Genomic DNA, 23,793 nt, shown 5'->3' with positions numbered 1-23,793 from the left:
CTAATGCTGTCACACAGTAAGAAAAATCTTGTCATTCTAGCCAACAGTTTCAGAAGCATGGATTTCTATACATCTTTTAGACCTATATAAAAATGTAACAAAGATTTACACCCCTACCTTTACTTAGCTCTGAAAAATCCCTCTGGTATAGACATAAGTGTTAAACCTAACGCAGTGTAAGTGCAAACCTAACCACAGGACCACAGCACTCTTCCAGCTCTTCAATCCAAGTGTGGAAGGTGTTTCCCCACAAGTGCAAACAACTGCTTGGAGAGAAGCAGGAGCAGTGCACCACTGATGAGAATTTTTACAGCAATTCTCATCTTTGCTATTTGTCCAACACTTCCCAGCATGTCCATGGTAGGGCTGCAGCCTTTCTCCAGGGTAACAGCCATCTAACAACTGCCCACTGAGAGCAGGAAGGTGCTTCCCAGAACCAGCAGTGTCATCTTAGTGCCAGGACATGAAAGCACAGAGGTGGCAGAGTTGTTGTCAGTGGGTGCTGTCTGTCACCCAAGGCTGTAAAGCTCCAGACTGAATTCCCTCCTTGCTCTCTAAACACACAGAGGACTCAGCCAACAAATCACTTACCCAAGAGGCAGAAAAACAAGAGCTTTTTCACTGATTAAAACTATTATGCTTTAGAGACCGTTTTTCCCTTATTTTTACATCAGCTAGGCTTTAGTTCTCTTTGTTACCTAAAATAACCTTAAGATATTTGTTACAAAAGGAAGGCTGTAACATTAGGTTTATTTTAGAGCTCTTTGGTGGCAGGATGCTAGCTGACTCCACAAACATGTTCCAAGGGAAAGAAGCTGGCTTAAAAAGGTTCGATTTTCACACAATTTTTAGTCTACTTTTCTTTGATGTTACTATTTTATTATATTTACACAAAACATGTATTATTTACACAAAACACGTACATGACTAGAGCGCATGACCACAGATATAGAAAGTGTCTAGGACTCTTTTTTTGGCCCCAAAAAGAAGAAATTCTAAGGGATTTATGTCTAAGTTATAATAGAGTGCTTAACAGAAAAAAATTAACAAAGTCCAACGAGAGCAGATATTCCAGACTGAATCCTTCTCAGGTTGTAGAAAGCACAGCATCTCCCTCTGCCACAGAGAACAGTCAGCCTAAGACAAGCATTAAACCCTTTAAAAACCAAAGCACTGCAGAGTGCTGTTAAGAACCACCCCAAATGATAGCGTCAGCTATCACTGGCTGCTACTAAAGGTCCTGGATCAGTCACAAACATTTTAGAGAACCCTGTTTTAAAGAAAACTGACCAGGAAAAACGCCAAGAATATCAGTACTACACATCAGTATCTGGGTTTGCATGGGAACTGTAATCTAAGAGAAATGTGAATTTCTATACATGTAATGCAGCCACTACCAAGGAGAAACCATTACACACACCAGCATCTCTATTTCATACACAGCAGCAATTCCATGCCCAAATTTTCCCACATGAACAAGACACTCCCTAGACAGTTTAATCTTCACTGTCCAGCTAAAATGCCTACTGCAGCTGGGCTATGCCTATTTGCAGCAAAATCCTTCTTGAATTTTCTTCTTTACAGCTACAGCTGGAATTTTTTATCTTCCCTTCTTTTTTAAAGGGAAGACAACATGTTAATAACAACTGATCTGGACAGAATCAGATACAAAATTTTATAAACACCAGAATAACTTCAGACACTCTTTTACCTTCCCTCTTTTTACGGATGACCTCTGGTATATATTTACTTATTTTCCAATTTATAAGGCAACAAAACTAATGACTAAAGTACATCTTCAGGCAGCTACTAACAACTGAAGTGCTAAGAGAACATACAGAACACTACATTTACAAATAATAAAGTTCATGAGATGTTACAGCTCTTTGAAAACTAATCTGAAAAAATGCTGCCAAAGTCTAAATTTATTTGCAAAACCAAAGTTGGTAATGACAGATTTGGAAGGTGAAAATGTTATTTCTTCATCTGTAGCTGTATTTTCAGCTGGTGACTTCCCACAGGCAGCCATCATTCATTCAACGAAAATCTACTTGGTGGCCTTTAATCAAACAGAATGCATTTAACAATTTAAACAAAAGACTAAGTTTGCACTTGCTACCTAGTCACAATAGAAAAGAGGTTAGTATAATGGCTTAATTAATATGCATCCAGATTTTAGAAGAGGTATTCAATTAATAACATATTTATTTAATATAGTCATTCCTTGCTCACAGGATATGTCAATATAGAATTAGGTTGTCAATTTCAGACTAGAATTTCTACACTTCTTACTATTAAAGGAAAACATAGCTGGATGTTGTAAAAGTATACAAGGTGCCACAGTTAGGAAAAATAAGTTATTTTATTGCTTAGGCTGACCAGATACAAAGCAAAGACCCCATGCATAGCCTGAGATTGTACCTAACCCAGGTAACAGAAGAAACTAAGCCCATCTGTTTCTGAAGCTATGTCACTCACACTGTTTTTCCCAGTACTCTGCACAGCCACCAAGATATTCTCTGTTTGGGAAGCAAAAAAAATTTGCTGGAAACCTCCTGCAAATGAAACCCAGCTGCTTAAGTACAATCCCAGATGTCTCCTGCACCGTGTGGCTTTGATAGATTAAATTGAGCATAAGAAAGAGACGAAATATTTATGAAAATTAAATTTGCAGTATGCATGTCAGTAAGCATGAAAAACATTTTTTTCAAGCGAAGACAGGAAACCACATTTTTCACCCAATCGGCTTAGGTTAGGTTATAGTGGTGGTATTCATGGAGCTCCTGAGGTGCTTGAGTTTCATGCAGACTGCTTAGCTTTTATTCACACCACTTATTCCAGAAACAGGGACCACAGATACTGCCTCTGACACCAGTGCATCAAACACTTCTAAACAACAGGCTCAAATGAATTCATTATTCTATTTTATTCCTTATCCAGCAAAAGTTCAGTATTTCAAAGGCTGGGAAAAAAGCTCAAATCCCACTGAGCACTCTGGGTAACAAAACTGTGTACTGGACACCAAATACTGCTGGGACAGACAAACACTCAAGGGAACGCTGTCAGACACTCAAGCAAATTCCTACATCCTGACACATCATCAGGCTATTTGTTCCCCAAAACGTCACACTTGTATTGGCTTCCTCAAAAGAGAAATGGAGGGGGAAAAAAAAGGATTGTGGCAAAAGAGAATACAAAGAACAAGTTAAGGGAACATTTACAATTAAGTGAAGCCACAGAAACACTAAATAAGTCAATTTTTACAATGTTAAATGTCTTGCATAAAATCTGAAAAGACACCTGACATCTCTGGCTCCCCATGGTCCCGTCTTGCCCATCTCAGTAGATCTGTTATCACTATAAAAAGCTCTGTTACAGAACATGACCAGGTTTTTCCTTCCTAGCTATTCCTAAATTTCATCCATTGGCAAACAATTGTCTTGGAAAGGGTAGCATTCCCATTCAATATGCTCTTTTCTCTCCTTTGGGGAATTGAGAAACCCAGAAAATTTTTTTTAGAAGTTAATCTTTGTGATCATTTGGCACTCTATTACTTCAAAATCCTGCCTGATACAAATATCCTTTTGAATACAGAACTATGACCTAATACTCACAGATGTGATCTTCTTAGCAAAGCAAAATTAGTACAAAAGGCTAATATTTATACAGTGGATTAGTAATAAAGGGGCTGCACTTCTCTCTGCAGCTCACTGAATGTTTTTAAAACAGAACCAGAAGGTCATTAACTTCAGCAAAGCAGGAACAAAGACAAATCTAACACTTCCCATCACCCTTGTGCTCCTTAAACACCTCCTGAGTGCATTACAGGGCCACCGGATGAGCCAGGACAGCAGAGCTGTCCCAGAGGAGATCAGGAGTTTATTTGAAGAAGCCCAGCAAGCTACATTTCCCAAACTCTCTTTCAAAAGAGGAGCAATGAATATCCTATTTCCTTTTCATGGAATGTTTATATGCTATGGCTCGAGTACCTTTTACACTGCCAAGCCAATGCAAAGCCACATTTCAGCACAGGAAGAACAATACATTTGCTTAGTGTGCACGTTTTGACTTCATACAAGAATACACTGTGTCTGAAGCAACAGCCCAAAATCTGCTGAGAGATGACCAGTGCCATTGCAATATCACAGTAACTCCATTGATAAACATCATAAACATCAGCAGCATTAGAAAATATGTCCAGTACAATCAGTTTCCAGTGTCAAATGCTAGAAAATAGAAGAGCTGCAAGTACAGGTTAGTTAAAAGACAAGACTGTCCTTAGTCTTGTGTAGACTAGATTAAGGACAGTCTAGACTAACACACTAGCCCTGTTTATTTTTTAAAGGAATTAAGTCTCCATTTATGCAAATTACTCAAGGAAGAGAGCAGTCCTCTGAGTCTCAAAAAGTCCATCTAAGTTTAAAATCACGCAGGTCTCTTAAACACTTCATGGTTATTTGGGCTAACACACGGCACATCTAGTTTCAGTCCACTTAAGCATTCTGCTTCCTAGTGATGAATCTGGAACAACAGGCATTCAAAAATCACAGAAGTGAAGCATCTGCCACACTGCAAAACCTGCCAGGCCTTCAAACCCAGTATCTCTGTCCAGGTGAGGATGGGTGATAAACTCCAGTTCAGAACAAGTGGTACAAAGTACATTTCTTACGGCCTGAGCTGAACCATATCTCCTTGAAAAACAAGGAAGGAGGGAATAAAAGAAGGAAAGACCCAAGTGTTTGCTGTCTTCCCTCCAGGTATGATGCAGAAGAGATGAGATTTCAAGCATCTGTAATGCTCACCTTAAGCTACTTTTGCTGCTGATTAATAGTGAGAGGTGAATATCCAGGGATGCCATGTAACAGCTGCAGTCTGAACCTCATGAACACAGACATGGTTATGCATTTAACAGCTGGGCTCAAACTTTAAGTGGATTTTCCTGTATGGTAACTAGGATCAGTTTACAGTTGAAAAATTATTACTTTCAATGCATGCTGTACAAGTACACCACACAGCTACCTCTGAAGTAACACAGCCCAAAGGTTACCTATCCTCATGCTTCCCAGGTCCTACCTCCTCATTCCCACAACTTTAACCTCTAAGTCTCCAAGTGTTAAAAATGGATCAAGGAGCAACAAATGCCAGAGGTGGATGTGGAGGCCTGGCACTTCTCCAGACAACAACCAGACCAGCAGGTGAACATGAACTTTTTTTTGCATTACTGCAAAGTACAGAATTGCCTGCTAAATCCCTTAAGCAGTGAGTGAACTGTCTAACAAATAATTATACCAAAAATTTCGTTGCATCAGGTTTATGTATTTACCAGACTGCAAAAATAATTGACAATTACCTCTGCCCAGAGTCTCTGTGGCTTTGGATCCATTAATCATAAAGGCTGACATGTCACCCCAGGGTGTGAGGCTGGGGTACACCAAGAGGCAGAAGCTTCTCCTCAAAGACATGACTGGGTCCTGCTCAGTTTTCTCAGGCTTTCTCCCCCCTATTTTTCACAAGTGCTACACTCTTTCATTCAGAAAGACTCTCTATGATTTCCCCACATCACTTTAGGACAAGGCTGCAACACAGTCAGCTTTTTGACTATTTAAAAGATGCTCATTTGTACCACCACTCAGGATGCCACCAGTGGTAGCACAGGAAGATGGAAAAATCTGCCAAATCCATATCCTGCCTTCATCCCACATGGGTAAGATGGGCAGGAAAATCACAGGATTTTTGTAAAGCTCCATTTTTACACTAAGTTATGGCTTACATTTCATTCCATGTATAGGACTGATACAGCTATGCAGTGACAGATGCAAAGGATTGAGGCCAAAACTACGATTTTGCCCCAAAGCTCAGCCTCTTATGAAACATTTCTTTCTTTCCTTTTTTTGGGAGGGGGATGATCTTTGCTCAGATTATGGGATAAAATAGAGTTTTTAAAACAAAGAGGCAGGATTGTTAAAAAGAGCTTTTGTCACCAGCTTCCTTGACAGTACATCCCTCTAAGTTGCATCATTGAGCCTCAAGTAAGCACTTTTTCCTAACCATTCAGTTAAATTAGCTTTTGGCCTACATTATTTATGATTCAGTTTTCAAACATTGCCTTTTCTGACCAATTTTTTGAACATTTCCTTCAGGAAGAATCTTCTTAAGTTGGAATTGCAGCCTGAAAAATTACCCTCAGTAAGTCTGCAATGCAGGATAGAAGCAGAAAATAGTGCTCAGCCCAAAAGCCTGAACATAAGAGCCACAGTTCAGTCTGAGTGAACTGCTCTGCTTTTCTTCCTTACACTTTGATCTTAAATTTAGAGAAGATTAAATTCAGCCAAAAATACTCCAACAGATAGACATGAGCAGCAGCCAACACTGGTCACAAACAAACCATGTCAAAAACGTTTCAATTCCCTCCAGGATAAAACATAGGCCTTGCAGACATAAGACAAGTAAGATCACATGTGAACTGGAGGATGAGGCTAGCACTCAAAAATGTTCTTAAGAAATGGAAGAAATGTTTGGGAGAAGCTGGGGTGCTATTAAGGCAGAATAACACAATATTCAGCCACTGTAACAATGCCCACACAAAAGTGATTGTACAAATGAAGAAATACTCAGGTCTGAGTTCTGCATTTTGAGGAGCATACAGAGGGCCTAAAAAATGCAAAGCAAAGTTCAGCAAAAGTAACCTGAGTTATTCAAGACCAGACAAATAGAATTGGGTTTGAACTAGCAAAAAGCCAACCAGGGGTTGTCTTTGATTTAACAATTAAGACTAATTCTTCTAGAGGTGAAAATAAGGAGACACTGGAAATGATTACCCAGAAACCTGTGGTCTCCTCATCACTGAAGGGAAGCCAAATGCTGGTAAAAGTATGTATGAGTATCAGAGGGATTAAATAAACTCTTGGCATCTAGTGCAAATCAGTCACTACATTAATGACCTAACTATATCTGATTTTAGTAACCATGTGGAACCATCAGGATCTCCCCAGGTATGTGTACAGGCAAAAGGCAAACTCCACAGACGAGAAATTCATGTCCTCACTGGGATCATCCTGCAAGGAAACAGAAGCTTTGAGGGGATAAATAATAGATGTATTTACTAAGCAAATTAAAGCTAGAATTAATAAAGCTTTAGAAAATCTTGTTCTTGGCCTGAGACCACTTAATTTCATCTTCAGCTCTCTTTTCATAACTATTTCTGGCCTTGAAACTGACCCAAAACCCAAAGGTTAGAAGGTAGCAAAGTGTCATCATGATTTTCTTTTTTTAATTAAAAAGAAATAAATACATAAATACAATTCTAAAATGCATCGCTTACCAAGGGTTTGGGTGTTTTTTTCCCTGCAGATTTAACTCCTAAAATTATCCTCAAGCACTCAGCTTCAACTGCTATCACTTTGTCTTTCTTTATTTGCTGAAAGATTTTGGGCTGGAGTTGCTGAAAGCACCTTTGGGAAACCACTGGGCACTCCCTGGCAAAGATTCCCCAGCACAGGCCTCTCTCTCAGAGAAGTGCTGGCAAACACGAAATACTCAGTCCCTGGGAAGAGAAAAAACCCTGTGCTGAACAAGATACTAGTTGCATTTCCTAAAGAAGTTTGTACAAGTGCTCAAAAACCAAGAAGGGTTTTGACTCCTGACTGCCAGGAAGTTGGGAATGTGTTTCAAATGCAAACAGTGAACTCAGATGCAGATAGGTTTCAAATTACTGGGACTCTCCTCCTGACACTTCTAATTACACTGTTGATATGACACTGTGGCTGAGGATTTTTTATTCTGACATATTTTTTCCATGCTCATATTTGTGCCTGAAATTCTTCAGAGAGGGAAAAATCTTGGTTTCTTCTGGACAGCCTAAGTTTTCTCTGCACATCTTTCAGCAGCCTACTGCATTTCTTCCACAGATCTGCCCAATCCCCTTGCAGATGCTCCTAAATCAGAATACATACTATTTCCTTGAGGATCATTGCACCAAGACTCTCAGTATCTTTAGGAGCACATTATTTTGGTATGGATAACTCTGAGGATAATCTAGGACTCCCCTTGATTTCAAGGGATCATGCACAAAGAAAACTGTCAAAGAATCCAGCCATCACATTTTTAAAAGGGAACAGAGACCCTAATAAGGCTCAGGTGCATTTCTGACTCGTGGTTTCAGGGAAGTTGATGCAGCCCCAGCTGCACTCTCCACTTCGGCAGCAGAGGGTGCTGCCAGAATACTCAGGGCCCCTGCAAAGATATCCAGGACTGGTCAGTCAGGTGTGACTGCAGTTTGCCCAGAGCCTCCATGTCACACAAGTATCACTTAGAGAAACAGTACCAGTTAATGGTTTCAAACTCGCTTTTCGATATCACCCAAAGCCCATAAATTTGTTCAACCCATGCCCAGCTGTGTGGCATTCTCACTCCTGAGCCTCACACACAGCTTCTGCAGTGATGGCTGAAAACAGAGTCAAACACTAGATAAAAAAACACCAGTACAGCAGTTTTGTGATGGAAGGAGAAAATGACTGAGCAAGGACTGCAAGCTTGACTCTGAACTGCACACACTGTCACACTTGCTTAGGGCTCCTGCAGACCAGCTGCTGCCCAGAATCCTGCTCTGCCATCTACCACACTCCTCCCAAGCCCAGCTGTTCCCATGGACACTGCACCCACTTCCCACCACATGAAAGCTTCCAGGACAAATGGACTGCACGAGTGGCACTGCAGTTTCTTCTGCTCCTTAGTTTTAGTGTATCTCACTAAGGAAGCCAGAGTAAAACCTTCTCAAGCATCAGGAAAACTCATAGTTGATGCTGAAGGGCTGTAGGTGAAGTCACAGCATTTACCTGGTTAGTTAACAGAACCAATTTATGGGGAAAAAGAAAAAAAACTTCCTTGCCATGCATTTTTTTTCTCTTTTCAGATGTGATTATCAGCTTGTCAGCTAAATGCTTCATAATGAAAACATCTAAGCCAAAACATCCAGGACTGTTTCATTAAATTATTTACCCCTTTTCAAGAGACGCCAAGTTTAAGAGAAAAATGAGTCTTCAATGACAGTAATTTCATAGCTCTTCCAAAGAACATCCGTACATGAACGAAGCACTACTGTAAACACATTTATAAATTCCAAAAAAAACCGTCCCAAAACCACATCAGCTCATTTACTGTGCCCAGAAGTTGTTTTCAAATGCAGGTTTGTAGGTACGTTTCAAATCCTCTAATACACTCCTTATTTTCATCTCTATAATGAATAAAGCTGCTATGATTCTGCTGTCAATCACAATTCTGCCTTACTGCAATCTCTGTTTACTGCTAATTAGTGCTTCCTTTTCTTATTAGCCATGTCAAATTTTTGCATCTTGGTGGGTAAATACGGCATTTTCCCTTACAATTAGCGTGATGCTTTCCTGCTAAGACTTAAACATGAACAAATTCAGCCTTCCTACGAAAGCAGCACAACGTTTCCTAAATCTACCGCTACTAATAAAAAAGCCCTCGCTGTTAAAAGCGGCAACCAGACAAAAGTTGCAAAGAGCATAAGCCTGAAACGTTCGAGATTTCTAAGGGCAGATTTAATACAACAAATCTTCTCTAAAACTTTTTCATTTGAGCGGTGCAAGTCGCCCCAAGTTGCACTATCAGAAAGGGAGAGGCAGCGGGAGCAGCAGCTCCCGCCGCCCCATCGCGCCGGCTGTCCCCGCACGCCGGGCGCCTCCGGAGCATCGCCCGCACCGCCGTACCCAGCAGGGCCAGGACGGCAGCCCGGAGCTAAAATCCTTCCCCCCATCGCCCGTCCGCGGGCACCTTCCCGCCGCCCGCTCCCCCCTCGGTCCGTGCGTCCCTCCCCGCTCACCTCGGGCGTGCAGCCAGCGCCAGCTCCCAGCGAGAGCCGTGGCTCCGGCCCCGCTCCGCCCCGGCCGCCTCCTGGCCGCGCCCCCGCCTCCGGCGGCTCCTGCCCTCGGCCGGCTCCTGCAGGCGGGGCAGGGCCGGCGGTGGGCCCGGGGGGATAGCGGGGAGCCCCTCCCGCCGGGCGGCACAAAGGCACAGCCGGGGCGGTCGCTGCCGGGAGAGGCACCCCCGGGCCCGCCCGGCCCCGGCACAGCCCCAGCCTCGCAAGGAAGCCGGAGCCGTCCCGCCAAACGCCTTCGGGCTTCCGCACATCAAACGCTTCCTCTGGCCGGGGAACCCTCCGGACCGCGACCCTGCCCCGCGCAGAAAGCGCTCGCCGGGAGCAGCCGATGGCAGCCGGGAGCCAGGAGGAACCGGGACCTCCGTTCCTGCCCGGCGCGGCTTCAGAACGGGCTCCCTCCCTGCGGCCTGTCGCCGGACAGCTGCTGCGGACACCCCCAGAGCCGGTGTCATCATTCAGGGACTAAATGAGCCGCTTCGGTATCTGCGAAGTGCAGGATTTCCCTATAAGCCTGTTAGTGAATCAGCCGTGCATAGGGATTTAACCTCACCCCTCCGAGTTACACACGCACAGCAGTTGTTTCCCTCCTCCGCCGGGCGCACTAAAACAAAGTCACCTCATCTATGGCTAGGGTTTATAGACCTCTGCATCAGCAGGTCTTCAATGGATGCAAACTCACAGAATCACAGAATCACTTTAAGTTCGGAGACCTATAAGACAAGCGAGTCAACAGTTAACCTAGCACCACCATGTTCACCACTAAACCACATCCCCTAGTGCCACATCCACACAGCTTTTGAGCTATCTACACATCTGCCCCTTATGACAGGAACAAGTGCTTTAAGCAACTGTTGTGTCATCGAGTAGTAGAAGTATGTGGTCTATGTTCTTGAGCAAAACACAGGTGAGATCCTTAAAACACTTTCAAATACAGCATTATAATAGGAAAATGTAAAAACTGATGTACCATAATAGAAAGATGCTCCCAACTACCACTAAGCAAAAAAAACAAAAAAAAAAAAAACCCAAAAAAAAAAAAAAAAAAAAAAAAAAAAAAACCCAAAAAATTAAACTCTGTATTGATGTATAGTAAAAATGAATGACAGCACTAAAAATTTTGTCTATAAGAATGGGAAAAGTAGGGTCTTTGAGCAGTCAGGTCATTTGCAACAATGTTTGGTCAGTTTGGCACTGATACTGGACAGCTGTAGCTTATAGAAGCCTGGCATCTGAGTGGGTGAATTCTACTTCCACTCTTTAAATGGTCTTTTGCTTTAAAAAAATCCCCCTGAAACTTTCTGGGAAGGATCAACATCTTTGATGATGCTTAACAAAGTGGAAATCTTTGAAGTGGCCACCTAGCAGCTCTCAAACAGTAATATTACAATTACAATTAGTACTACAGTATTACAATTAGTAATAACAGAATAAAATTCACTTTTGTTTGACTGAGAGTAATTTGCCCAAAGCATTCATAAACCATAATATCATAATATAAATATAAATAAATATATCAATAGATATTATAAATATGATGAGCATTGCTCTCATCTTTCTAGTGATTAGTGGATTTTTTTTTCCCTCATCCTTTTGTTTAAAACTCTTATTACCTGTTTGATTACTACACCAACTAACAATGCAACTGCAACACAGATATTAATTTCTATACACATTATGGAATACATTGTTTGTGTCAATATAATCATTCTGTCAATGAAATTTTTCAGTCTTTCTCACATTTTCATTGCAATATATGGCAAGAAAGTAACACAAGAAAAGTATCTAAACAATTTATTTTCTTAAAGGAGACCTAATTACAGATTCACTCCATGCAGACCAGTTTTCATGGGAAAAACTACCTTAGTTTTAAAATTCCTATTTAATCTACACGTGGTCTTCAAAAAGACCATGGCATGCTGGGCATTTCCTTCCCAAAGTCCCATACAAAAACGTGTTGAAATAATGCTTTGTCATCTGCTGACAACATTTAAAATACTTGTTAGTAAAATTAAAAATCCCAAGTTGCCACATATCACACATTGAACACTACAGAGCAGACCATTCCTCCCCATCAAACACAGGATGTCACTCCTATGACCTTTTGGACTGCAAGATAGAAGAATATCCCTGTTTTGGACACTTGGGACGGGCACCACAAGCCTCAGCTGTGTGACCTTAAAGGACTTAGATGAATTCAGAGCAGCAAATGTCTGAATCTGAAAAAATTGCCATTGAAAATATGGGGAATCCAACCGAAATGCTTTTAGGATGTCAGCAGAATCAATGCATCAAGGAAAGGAATTTCTTGTGCAGACTGAAGCAAGTGCTTAAAATCAGTGCCCAACAGGTGTTTGTTAGGGTGTGGGTGGCAGGAGGAGTCTTAGACTCAGAGTCAGTGATGTCTATCTGTAAATTGGGTGGTTCTTTGCACACCCATAGTGGGTATATGGATATCAGGTGATACTCTTCTTTGGGACAGTGGCCAAAAAGAAAGCATAAATTACTTTAAGACACACCTTGATCACTTTTTGAAGAGAAACAAGGTGGTGAGGAAACATAATATGGTAGCTCAGGACACCATTGTCATGAACTTGATGACAGAAGAGGTTTCATCTCCTGTCTAGTATGCCAGAGTTTCACACCTTACTGTGAAAAACACGGTCCCATGCCACAGAGCAGAGGTGACAGCACAAGGAAGGGAAGAAAGGGGTCTCGTGTTTCTGTTCAGAGTTCAAGGTGTGAGGTGCAACTAAGGGATCTTTTTTATTGTGCCTTTTACCCGAGGAGCTGGACACTCCTGTTACTGTTAAAGTACAAAGCAAAATAAATCAATGAAGCAAGCAATAACGTGGTGTAATTACAAGGTCTGTAGGCAGGCTGTCAGTGTTCATGGATCTTCCCCTCAATCCCAGGGAAGACACTACTATATACACTTCCATAAAAAGAGTGCAAAAGCAAGCAAAAGTATTGCAAATTATTGTCCTGAGAGGGACATTATATTTCTAAAAACGAAAAGAAATTTTTCAAGTCATCATAAGTGTGGGAAAAAAAATTCCCATCTTAGAGGATGACATCATTGTTTCCATAGTTGTTAATGTTGTCAATGATGTAACAGTATCTTTTATTTCTTCCTGCTAATTATGCTATTTCCCTATATATTTTGTGTTCTGTGAAAGCTCTTTGCCCATTAAAATCCTTTTCTAAGCAGAAGCACAAATCAAAAAGTCTAAATTAACAACATTTCATTGCTGCTCTCTTTGTTTTCCTAGATAAAAAGCAATCCAGTGCTTAAACTACAGTAATATTCACAAATGGGAGGCTCTTCCTTCAGATGAAACCCACTTACATCTGCTTTCTCCAGGAAAGCTGGCAGAAATGAATTCTTTAAGGCATTATTTTCTACCATCTTTTTTCACTCTGTGGTGAAACACAGCATCCCCCTCCATGGAGCACAAACTCAAAAAGAATAAAAAAGATGTTTTCACTCCACTTTGAAAAATTGAAGCATTCAATCCCAGGGACAGGCAGACAACAAAAGCTGTGACATGCTTAGAAATCTCTGAAAAGACTCTTAAAAGGTACTGGAGATGTGAATTGAACCTCTTTTACCCAATTTTCCTGCCTCTTGCCCCACTCTACCAGTGGGGACGCTCCCCCAGCAGCCTGAGAGAAGCTGCACACTCCAGCCCCTGTGCAGTGTCAGCCACTGCCTTGCACAGTCCCCTTGCCCTTGTGGCCCAGCTGAGGGTCCCATCCAGTATTCCAGGCACGTATTCCTCTGGGTTTTGTCTCTCTTTTCTTTTCTTCCCCAGAGATCTGCCAAAGTTTCCCCTCTCCTCTGACATACACACACCCCATTTGGAAAGGGTAAAACAGCAGCGAGGGAGAAAATCCCATAACTTGTCCGAAGCACGCAAGGATGATTTGTGTTCTCACTTATGGGGTATGACTGTCACTGTTGATCTGCTTTCAGGCCTAGATTACATCTGATAAGGGCTGACCTTATTTGAGCATTCACACATTATGCACTCATAGAGAGCATGTGGACACAAAAGTCCTTCAGATGTTCTGGGCATCAATCACGCTCACAGCGTGGAGGCTGCCAAACTTTTCTTCCCTTAACTCGGGAGAGGAGAGGGTAGTCCAAGACAGACTTAATAAAGTTTAAAGCTGTGCCACAGTATATTTGGGGCCCATTGTCTTCTAAAACTGTTCTTTTCAACAAATTCTCTGCAGTTACCACGGGCAACAATTCGTCTTTAACAAATTGGGGTGGACTGTGTGTAGACTGTCGGGAGGAGGGGAAGTGAACAAAAGGCTTGCCAGGCCCATTAAATAAAAGCCAAACAACCAAAGCTCTTCTGTCTCTTAGTTGCCCCATATCTACAAACCCAAACTGGCTTCTTAAAATTATTCCCAAAACCACAGTGCCTTCAAAACATACCTTCAGTCAAATCACTTCCCTAAGAATTCATGAATCTATTGTTCACCCTCCGCAAATACTTATACTCATTACCACAAATTAACATGTGCTTTTGTAAAGAACAAACTAGAACCATCACTGACGACTAAAACAGGTCATCTGTTGTAATGACTGATACCTCTGTAATGACTGACACATCTTTCCCAATTTCACAAGAACTACACCTGGTTTTATAAACCACCTGCTTTTTTCTGCATGTTCATTTGAAATTGTCAGAGTTGGGAGGGAATAAGAGCACAGGCAGGTGATTAATGTGCTTCTCCAAAATGTATTTACTAGTGGGGCCTCTCTTAATTTTTAAAGTCTAAATTCTCATGCAGTATCATCCTTGCAGATAAAACTGACTCTGCAGTCTGCAGACTTTCATGGAAACAGACAAACTGCCCAAATAAGCCACCATACCTGGCTCTCAAACACCTTTTATTCCCCATATATGTAGACTACATGAAATTACTGCTCTCAAAACAAAGTATGATTTGCTTTCCTAGATCATGCTTTTTATCTCTGATACTTATTTGGGCCATGTAAACTTACTTTCTTCTACAGCTGGCTACTCCAACAGAAACAGTAAGCTAAGGCATTCTTCTCATGTGACTTGAAGTAAATAAGTAAAAAATGCAAATACTCCTCAACCAAAGCCCTGGACAGGATGCCCTGAAGAGTTCAGTGTGTTTTCTCTTTTCAGTTTTAGATGCTTTTAATGAGGGAGGGTTTGTTGCTGCAGTTTAGGAGATCAGTTCACAGTATGATGCATCATGGGGAGGTTCTGCTGGTTTTCCAGAGATGGTTGGTTGAGGCTTTTTTCCTTCCAATTTAGGGCCACTTATTTCTTAGTTATATACCAAAAGTGACTGACCCTTGAGAAAAAGGAGCAGCACACTGCCAAGAGAGGTGAAAAGAGCTTTGGATTAAACCACAGGAAAACTATATTTAGAAGGATGTGGTTTTCAGACACGATACCTATGATGATAGCATGGAGAAATCCACTCCCAGTTTCCCTGGGAATTCATTGAAGCCCTTCCCAGCAGTAGCACAGACACTCACTGCCTTTGGGAGGTATATATTCTAGTGAGGACCTTCTGTGGCTGTGCATCACGTGTTGAGCCAGTTTCTTTTTAAAATACCAGCAGCAAACCATCCATCTCATCACATGTGGCGATCAGGATCAGGATATGGTATGCTAAGGGCTGAGGTTCAGGTCCAAGTGTCCAGTCTATAAAGCCGTGTTCAGTCTTAACTGAAGGGTTCCTTTGAAAGATTTCGGCTACACAGCATTCAGATCACAAAGTTTAAAAAATAATCATCCCAGTAAGAAGGCCTACCCAGACTAATATGATTGAGTCCATGGCTTTTTTTTCCCCCTTGGTTAAAAACTGGCCTTTAAAACTTATAATATTTTGATGAAAAGAAATGACTTTTGTTCTATCAGTATAAGCATACACACAAACACACACACACATGGATGTTCATTTGTTGGTTTCAAATGTCATTACCTATGTGTTATTCTATGATATGAATAAAAGCTCGTAACTCTGACAAGCCGGATCAAAATCCAAATGTGGGAGGGAAGATTGTACCTTTAGCTTTACTAAAGCTCCTTGTTGGGCTGACTTTATTTGGGTAAGGAACCAACATCATAAAAGTAAAGGTAATGGAGCTTGCACGTGTTTGACCCAATAACCCAGAAACCAATATTTATAGGGGTTTTGTCACCAGTGGTGTCCCTCAGGGGTCTGTGCTGGGGCCAGTTTTGTTTAATATTTTTATTGATGATATGGACGAGGGTTTAGAGTCTTTCATTAGTAAATTTGCAGATGACACTAAGCTGGGAGCGTGTGTTGAACTGTTAGAGGAACGGAGGGCTTTGCAGAGGGACTTGGAACGGTTGGATGGATGGGCAGAATCTAATGGGATGAAGTTCAATAAGTCCAAGTGCCGAGTCCTGCACTTTGGCCACAATAACCCCCTGCAACGTTATAGGCTGGGGACGGTGTGGCTGGACAGTGCTCAGGTGGAAAGGGACCTGGGGGTGCTGGTTGACAGTCGGCTGAACATGAGCCAACAGTGTGCCCAGGTGGCCAAGAAGGCCAATGGCATCCTGGCCAGTATCAGGAATGGTGTGGCCAGCAGGAGCAGGGAGGTCATTCTTCCCCTGTACTTGGCCCTGGTGAGGCCACACCTTGAGTATTGTGTCCAATTCTGGGCCCCTCAGTTAAGGAGGGACATTGAGATGCTTGAGCGTGTCCAAAGGAGAGCAACAAGGCTGGTGAGGGGCTTGGAACACAAACCGTATGAGGAGCGACTGAGAGAGCTGGGATTGTTTAGCCTGGAGAAAAGGAGACTCAGAGGTGACCTTGTCACTCTCTTCAGCTTCCTGAAGGGTGGCTGTGGTGAGCTGGGGGTCAGTCTCTTTCTCTGGGCAACAACAGACAGAATAAGAGGACACAGTCTCAAACTGCACCAAGCGAGATACAGGCTAGATTTAAGGAGGAAGTTTTTCACAGAAAGAGTGAGCAAATACTGGAATCATCTGCCCAGGGAGGTGGTGGAGTCACCATCCCTGGATGTGTTCAAAAAAAGACTGGATGTGGCACTTAGTGCCATGACCTAGTTGAGCTGTTAGAACATGGGTTGGACTCGATGATCTTAAAGGTCCCTTCCAACCTAGAAATTCTGTGATTCTGTGATATACTGCCTGATCTTGCAATGAGAACCTGGAAGTTGTCCTCACAAGGTGGGAGCCACACAGCCACCTCACAGCTATGTATCTACCACAACTACCACTGCCACAGCATCTGCACCACCCTGCTGCTGAGCCAGGGCTGGCTTCTGGCCAGATGTCTCAGACTGTGGCAAAAACAGAACTGTACCCAGCTACAGAAACTAAAGGCTTCCTCAAAAGGTCACATAATTCAGCAATCTCTGTGCTGACACATCAGATCAGAGCAATAGCTCAGTTTGTCCATATTCCTGTCTCCAATAAAAGGTATTTGCTTTTTATTAATTTTTAAACGCATTGCTTTTTAATTTCATTGGGATGTCTCCTGTCTTTTATTATGTAAAGGTTAAATGGAAGAATTCAATTTGCTTCTTCTTTTTATATGGATTATTTTATTTTCTGTTTTCTGTCTCCTCTTATTGAAGTCCTCTCTAACCATCCCCCAAATTTTAAGTTGTTTGTTCCTCATGGAGATGGTTCATCTCATATTTTATCACCCATCTATTCATGCTACACCTTTTTATAGCTGAGGTGTCCTGATGCAAACGCAGTGTTCTTGGAGGGTGTGACACTAACTGACAGTCACTGTCAGAAATCAGCTCTATCTCTTGTTTGGAGTAAAATGTCTCATTCACTTTTTTCACTGCAGAAAGATTACTTTGACTTGTTCAAGATGAAAAGAAGGATATTTCTTGTACTCAGATTTATTTCAACAGTCTGGAAATATAATTTTGTATTTGACAATGTGCACTTGCCAAAAATACTTTAACCTGCATGCTTTTATCAAGTTTAGCAAATCTTTTGCAGTTTAGCTCAATTCTTTCTGATTTAAACTAATTTAAATAATTACTTTTACTTTCCCTGAAGTCACTCTCTCCTGCAAAGGCTAACATACCCAAAACCACTTTGAGTAGTTTATTACTGCCTTCCTGGTGGCAGGAGCAGCGTGCCTCACAAATCTCTGTTTCTCCTTTCCCTCAATATGCCAAAGAATGAGCTGCAAGAGGACAGAAGAGGAGGCCCCAAAGAGATGGGATGGTTTGGTGGGATGATATGGTACAGAGGGGAGGAGTGCATGAAGAGACCTGCAATTACCCTCAAAAAATTCTCTTAATCATTTCACACTATTTTTTCAGGGCTCTTGTAACTGAGAAAAATTATACTAATGAGTTTATAATAATAATAATAATAATAATAATAATAATAATAATAATAATAATAATAATAATAATAATAATAATAATAATACTTTTATACCATGAGGTGTTTCAGCAATTAAATTACGCTAGAGTCTCTTGGTACAGTATCTTATCAGTACATAATTTCATATTTCAGAAGTTTCTTTCAGCACAGTTTGGATCTCAGCCTCCAAGCTATTCTCCCAAGCAATAAATGGACAACGACATAGATTTATTAACCCCACTCCCAGCCCAAAAGCATGTCTGATGGATTTGGAAAGTATCCTATACATTCAAGATAGGCATCTGCCAAAATAAATCCTACTCTAATGCTTGTTGAAGGTATTTTTTTTCCCCCATACCTCTTTACTCATTACCAATTTCCAGTTGAAATACCTTTCCTTTCTAAGAAAAACTTGTTCCTGTGTGTACAACTACATTGCTCTGTAAGTTTCACTGCAAAGCAGGTCACCCTAAGGAACCACAGTGGCACACTTGTCTCAGGTACCCAGCTCTCCAGGGAGGTTACCTCCATTGCATACAGCCACTATTCATAGAAGTTATCATTACAGGTACACAGAGACCACAGAAGCCAACCAAACATGTGGAAAGTAAATGCATTTGGTGACTTTAATGTCATCAAGAGCCCAGCAAGCAGGACTTGGCAGCAACATAATTCTTAGCGTTATTTACACATTTATCGCAAGCACTTGATAAGAAAAAATCACTCAAAACAAAAACAAAACAAAGAAAAGATACTCAAAGCAAATCAAATTTCACTCCATTGCTACTGAATTGTGTATTACAGCACAAGACAAGTCAAACCTCAAAGCAGTCCCTAATGTGATGTGGATACCACATGACTGAGGCACTTCTGACTGATATGATGATCTTGAAGGCAAAAAGGAGCTTGCATAGTTCACTGGCCCACAGAATTTTCAAATAGTAATTTCAGTATCACTTCTGCAATATTATCAAAAGTAAATCTAAATTTGATGACACTAGACTTCTACAATATCCCTCTTTTTGGAGAAGCATATTGTTTCCTTGCTTTTTTGGGGTTGTTTTTTTAGCCAAAATGCATATTAAGACATTAAAAAAAACCTTTGGCTTTGCCTCTTGAAATAAGCAGACAGCTTCTTTAGCCCTTCCTATTCCTTCACCTGTCCTCAGTTACAGAGCACAGCTGCTTGAAGGCTTAGGATTTTTTTTTGTGAAGTAAGAGTTCATGATAATCTCATTAAATCCTTTCTAACACTTTCCAGTTCATACAGGATTTCCTTCACCAGGGTGAGTGGAACAAGGATTGGCTGCTTAAGCAATCTCTGGGGGGGAAAAAACAAAAAAGGAAAAAAAAAGTCACCCAAACCCCTCCTCACAGAGGAGGGTGCAGGGGAGCCAAAACTCAACCCCATCCAAGGGGCTGGAACAAATCCAGAGATGCAGCAGCTCTTTGCTCTTTCTCTCTACAGCTAAGAAACCACATTAGAAGTGTAATCCCTGATTTCTTTTGCATGTAAAACAAACCATGAGCTAAGCAAGCTCCTCTACCTGTAAATCATTCTGCTTAAATGCCCAAAGTTCCTCTCTCTGCTAGCCTGGGAAGTACTCACTGCAGAGGTGCTGTGTTCTCAGGGAGAGGCTCCATGAGCAGGCTGGCTGCTCAGACATCGGTGCCACTCCCAGAACAGGGGACAAACCTCCCCAAGGAGAATGGACAGTGTGAAACAAAAAAACAGATAAAAAGGGGCCTGACTGTTTTATAGATATTCCTTCTATCAGATCATACAAGCCATGCTGTGGGTGTTCTGAAGGCATTTCCAAGGGGAGGGACCTCCCCAGAGAAGCCTTGGGTGCTAAGCAGAGGTGAGTGAGGCACTGGGAGCAAGAAAAGCTGGGACATCCTAAACAGCTCTAAGAGGAGATGAGAACAATTTTTAGGCTGCTTTAGAGAAACCTCTGTAGCATCAACTACTTGTATCAAAATGGTCAGTTCTCATTTCACTGCATGCTGTCTCATCAATAGCAGTTTAATAGGATTTTGCCCTATTTACATGCACTTAAATGGCAAATGCACATTTCCTGCTCCAGCTGCCAAAAAATACTTTTTCAACCTGCCTGACTAAAACCACCCAAAACATGCAAAGCAAAATGTTAAGACAGTTTAAGTTCTGTAGAAAAGGCTGGCCAGCTCAGGTATCTGGGTAACAAATATTTTTATAGGCCTTTCAGTGGCTCAAATCCAGGACAGCTCTGCAGTGATTTATTTCTCCAACAGCTTCTAGGGTGGCCTATGTAAAATTAGCTGGTAATCACAAACCAGGCCCCTGGTGGGCACGTTCCACACCCAAGGCAGCAGTGACTGCTGCTCCCTTGCTGAGGGTCACAGGAGAAAGAGCAAGGGCTGAGGGGGAATGCTGGATATCTCATGCTGTCAGGAAGAATGAAGCTGAGCATCAGAGCACTACCCTAGAACTTTTCGGGATCAAAGCACAGTTCGTCTTATCTGAGCCATAAATGTGTTACTTTTTATGATTGCCCTGCTAGTACTCTGAATAAGCATTAAGTACAGTTTTTAAGGGTTATAGAGAATTTGTCGTGCAAAAACCTACTCCCTTAAGAGCACACAGCATAGGCTGTTTGCAGTCTGAGTTGCTATGGCAGTTCAGAGGTTTTTAACTGAAAATTGTACCCATATCTCAGGGCAGAAGGGAGCAAATACTAACAGCACAACCTGTGTATTGACCCTTGAGGAAATTTCTGATGTCTGAGACTTCACTGATTAGGACTTTCTACATAATCACAGCATCTTATTTATGATAGAATTGGTTGCAAATCCCCATGCACTGAAAGCCTGCAAGTCTTGCCACCGCCTTCTCTGCTGCAGGGCCCCATCTGGGCACTGCCCTGGCCTGCAGGCTCCAGCTCCATCCACAGAACAAATATCCAAACACATTGAAAATTCTTTTTTCCTGCCTCCAATACAACTCCAGCCACCTCAGCCAAAGCATCCAGCCAAGACAGAGGCTAAAGTGTAGTGCTGATAACTTTTGTTTGGCTGGGATGATTCAGCAACACCTACATGGGAAGCAACTCTGGTGTCATCACTGTCTCTCAATGACCTTAAACCATCACCGAGCTGTGGGAATTCTCATACTCTGATGAAAGCTGGAAATTGATGGGAGACTCCCAAATCTTACACGACAGCAGCTGCTTTTCTTCAACAATTTCCCACTCTCTTCAAGAGAAGTCATTCAGACAGATGTTACAAGTTTTATGCTCTCAATTCCTATTACATTCACTTAGGTCTAAGAGAATAAGTTCCTCATATCTAGGTTCAGTTTGACCATGCTTTTCATTCATTTTGGCTGATCTATTTTTGATATATTCCCTGGATTCACCTCCCTAAATTGTGCTAATTTAGTTCCCTGGCTGTAGATTGTATGTTAATCCCAGCACTTGCAAATATTCAGATGGAAAATAAAAACTAGACACTAGAAGTCACGTGCTTTTTTAAAACATGTAGCTGGACAGTATCAATATGACACAAGGATAGTAGATGAAAATTAACCTGCAATTCTGCAATATCATCAAATAAATCGACCTGCTAATGAAAGGAAGCACATTTCAATAAGAATTCAAGTGGTATCCAAGTAACAATTCCATGATGATACATTTTCAATTAAAGAATTACAACAGACTACACTTATTTTTTCTGTTTAATTTTAGGTAGTAATTCATTATTGTAGAGGCAGCTGAATATTAACCTACAGCTTCTGTTCTTTGTCTTGGTAGTAACTGGGAAATGTTTTCAAGGTCAAATACTTTTACTAAAAAAGTTACCTACACACCAAATTTTAGACATTTTCTTTTTTTCTATTATCTTGTTACTTTTTCTTACTTATTTTAGCAAGTTAGAGAAATGTTAAGAAAATCTATGAGAAACTCTGCCAGACTGATAAGTGCAGAGGAGTGTACCCCCTCCTAACAAAAGCAAAAGTAGGTCTATTTATTGCTATTCTGTACCCAAAAAGACTCATGTTATAGAAGGCCACAAGATATGAAAAATAAACTCATCATTAAAAGAAGGTAGAGCCATTTAGTGAGTCAATGTTGGCAGGGGGCAGACAATTTATTAACTGTCCATTTATGGTGACAAGCTCCTAAGTGCAAGAGCATGAAAATTAAATTCAACAAGATCTTTAATTATCTTATGTGGTCACTTCATATTATATTCTTTCACAATGTATCACTCACTAACGTTGCTATATGGTACCACAAAGCGTTCATATTTAATCAAATTGCAAGCAAAAAGCATGAAATTCTAAATATTATTTTCCATATGCCACTACATATCTGTCAATAAGTACATTCCTGAGTTTTGGTCAGATGGCACTGATGCCTGAGAGGACAGGAACAGTACACTGTATTGTTAAGTTCCCCACTAAGGCTTAGCTTCAGTAATTTAGCTTTCATTACAAATGCTAAAATTCAGTAGAAACTGAATTTAAAACTCAAAAAAACTCCAAAAACACGTCTACCCTTAGAATATGTGAAAAATGTTTTTCCTTGAGCTTGACAGGAAAATGAAAATAAGGGAGGGATGGAGGAGAGAATCAAGATACTGTTCCCACTACACAGTATCTATGGAAGGATTATTTCAAGTTAGAAAGCTACCAAGAAATGGAAAAAAAAGAGAATTCTTACATGTTGAACAGTAGTTCCTGCTTCCCATGAAAGCCATCTGTTCTGTGTATGTACATGGTTTGAAAGACATTCCCAGGATTGTGTCAAGCCAAAGGAATCCCCACTAGAGTTACAGAAATATAAACTCCCTTCACAGGGGCAGGAGAGCGCTAAAATGCAGCTCTGAGGACGGGTACAGCTCCACCCGCCTCAGGACCATAACAGTCCTGCTGGCATTCCAGGCATTACGTGGGATTTTCCCATCTGATACTGGGTTATGAGAACTGCAACTTTAGCAGGGATAACATTGCAGTACTTTGAATGAGAAATTCTTCAGATGAGTCTAAGGCGAGAGCTCCACTCTTCTCTATTGCAAAATGGCATCATCACCCTTTCTCCTGTTTGCAGCTGACATGAAAAATGCCTGGAAAATATTTTTGAAATAGGATTAATTCCATAACACAGGTTTTGCCATTGCTAATTTTAATGGGAGTGGGACATGGCACAGTTTGAGCAATATACTTCCTCCACATTCATTCCCAAACTCTGGAAACGGGCATTGAAAACAGAAGTCCAACAATTAATACTTGTGTAAGAAGGACAATCCTTCCTGTGGGCCTGGCATTTTTGCAATCCCTTGTCTACTACTCAACTGAGTTCAAATTGCAATTATTTTTCCTAGGGAGCAATTAAATACTGCTACCAATGTTAAGCATAAACACAACTCTAACTACAAGCAACGCTCAGATGACTTGCTCAGGTTCAAGGGTTCACTGCACATGAACATCCATAAATACCACTGACAGCCTTAGCAGTATAATGAACT

At 41.3% G+C, this 23,793-nt stretch overlaps 1 protein-coding gene across 2 annotated transcripts in view; it reads right to left on the bottom strand.

Annotated features, from left to right (window-relative positions):
• Nucleotides 1–23,793, bottom strand: part of BMPR1B (bone morphogenetic protein receptor type 1B) — a 231,757-nt gene that overhangs the window by 63,848 nt on the left and 144,116 nt on the right. Inside the window, exon 1 of one of the 2 annotated variants that reach the window (XM_050973467.1) lies at nucleotides 9,845–9,896. The exons of the other annotated variant lie outside the window; for it this stretch is intronic. The gene's annotated coding sequence lies outside the window, so the exon portion shown is untranslated. Of the gene's footprint in view, nucleotides 1–9,844; nucleotides 9,897–23,793 lie in introns of those variants that run through there. 2 annotated transcript variants of the gene reach the window in all.

The sequence above is a fragment of the Serinus canaria genome, chromosome 4 (assembly GCF_022539315.1).
Source record: "Serinus canaria isolate serCan28SL12 chromosome 4, serCan2020, whole genome shotgun sequence".
NCBI classification, from domain to species: Eukaryota; Metazoa; Chordata; class Aves; order Passeriformes; family Fringillidae; genus Serinus; species Serinus canaria.
This window is presented reverse-complemented; position numbering and strand designations above follow the sequence as displayed.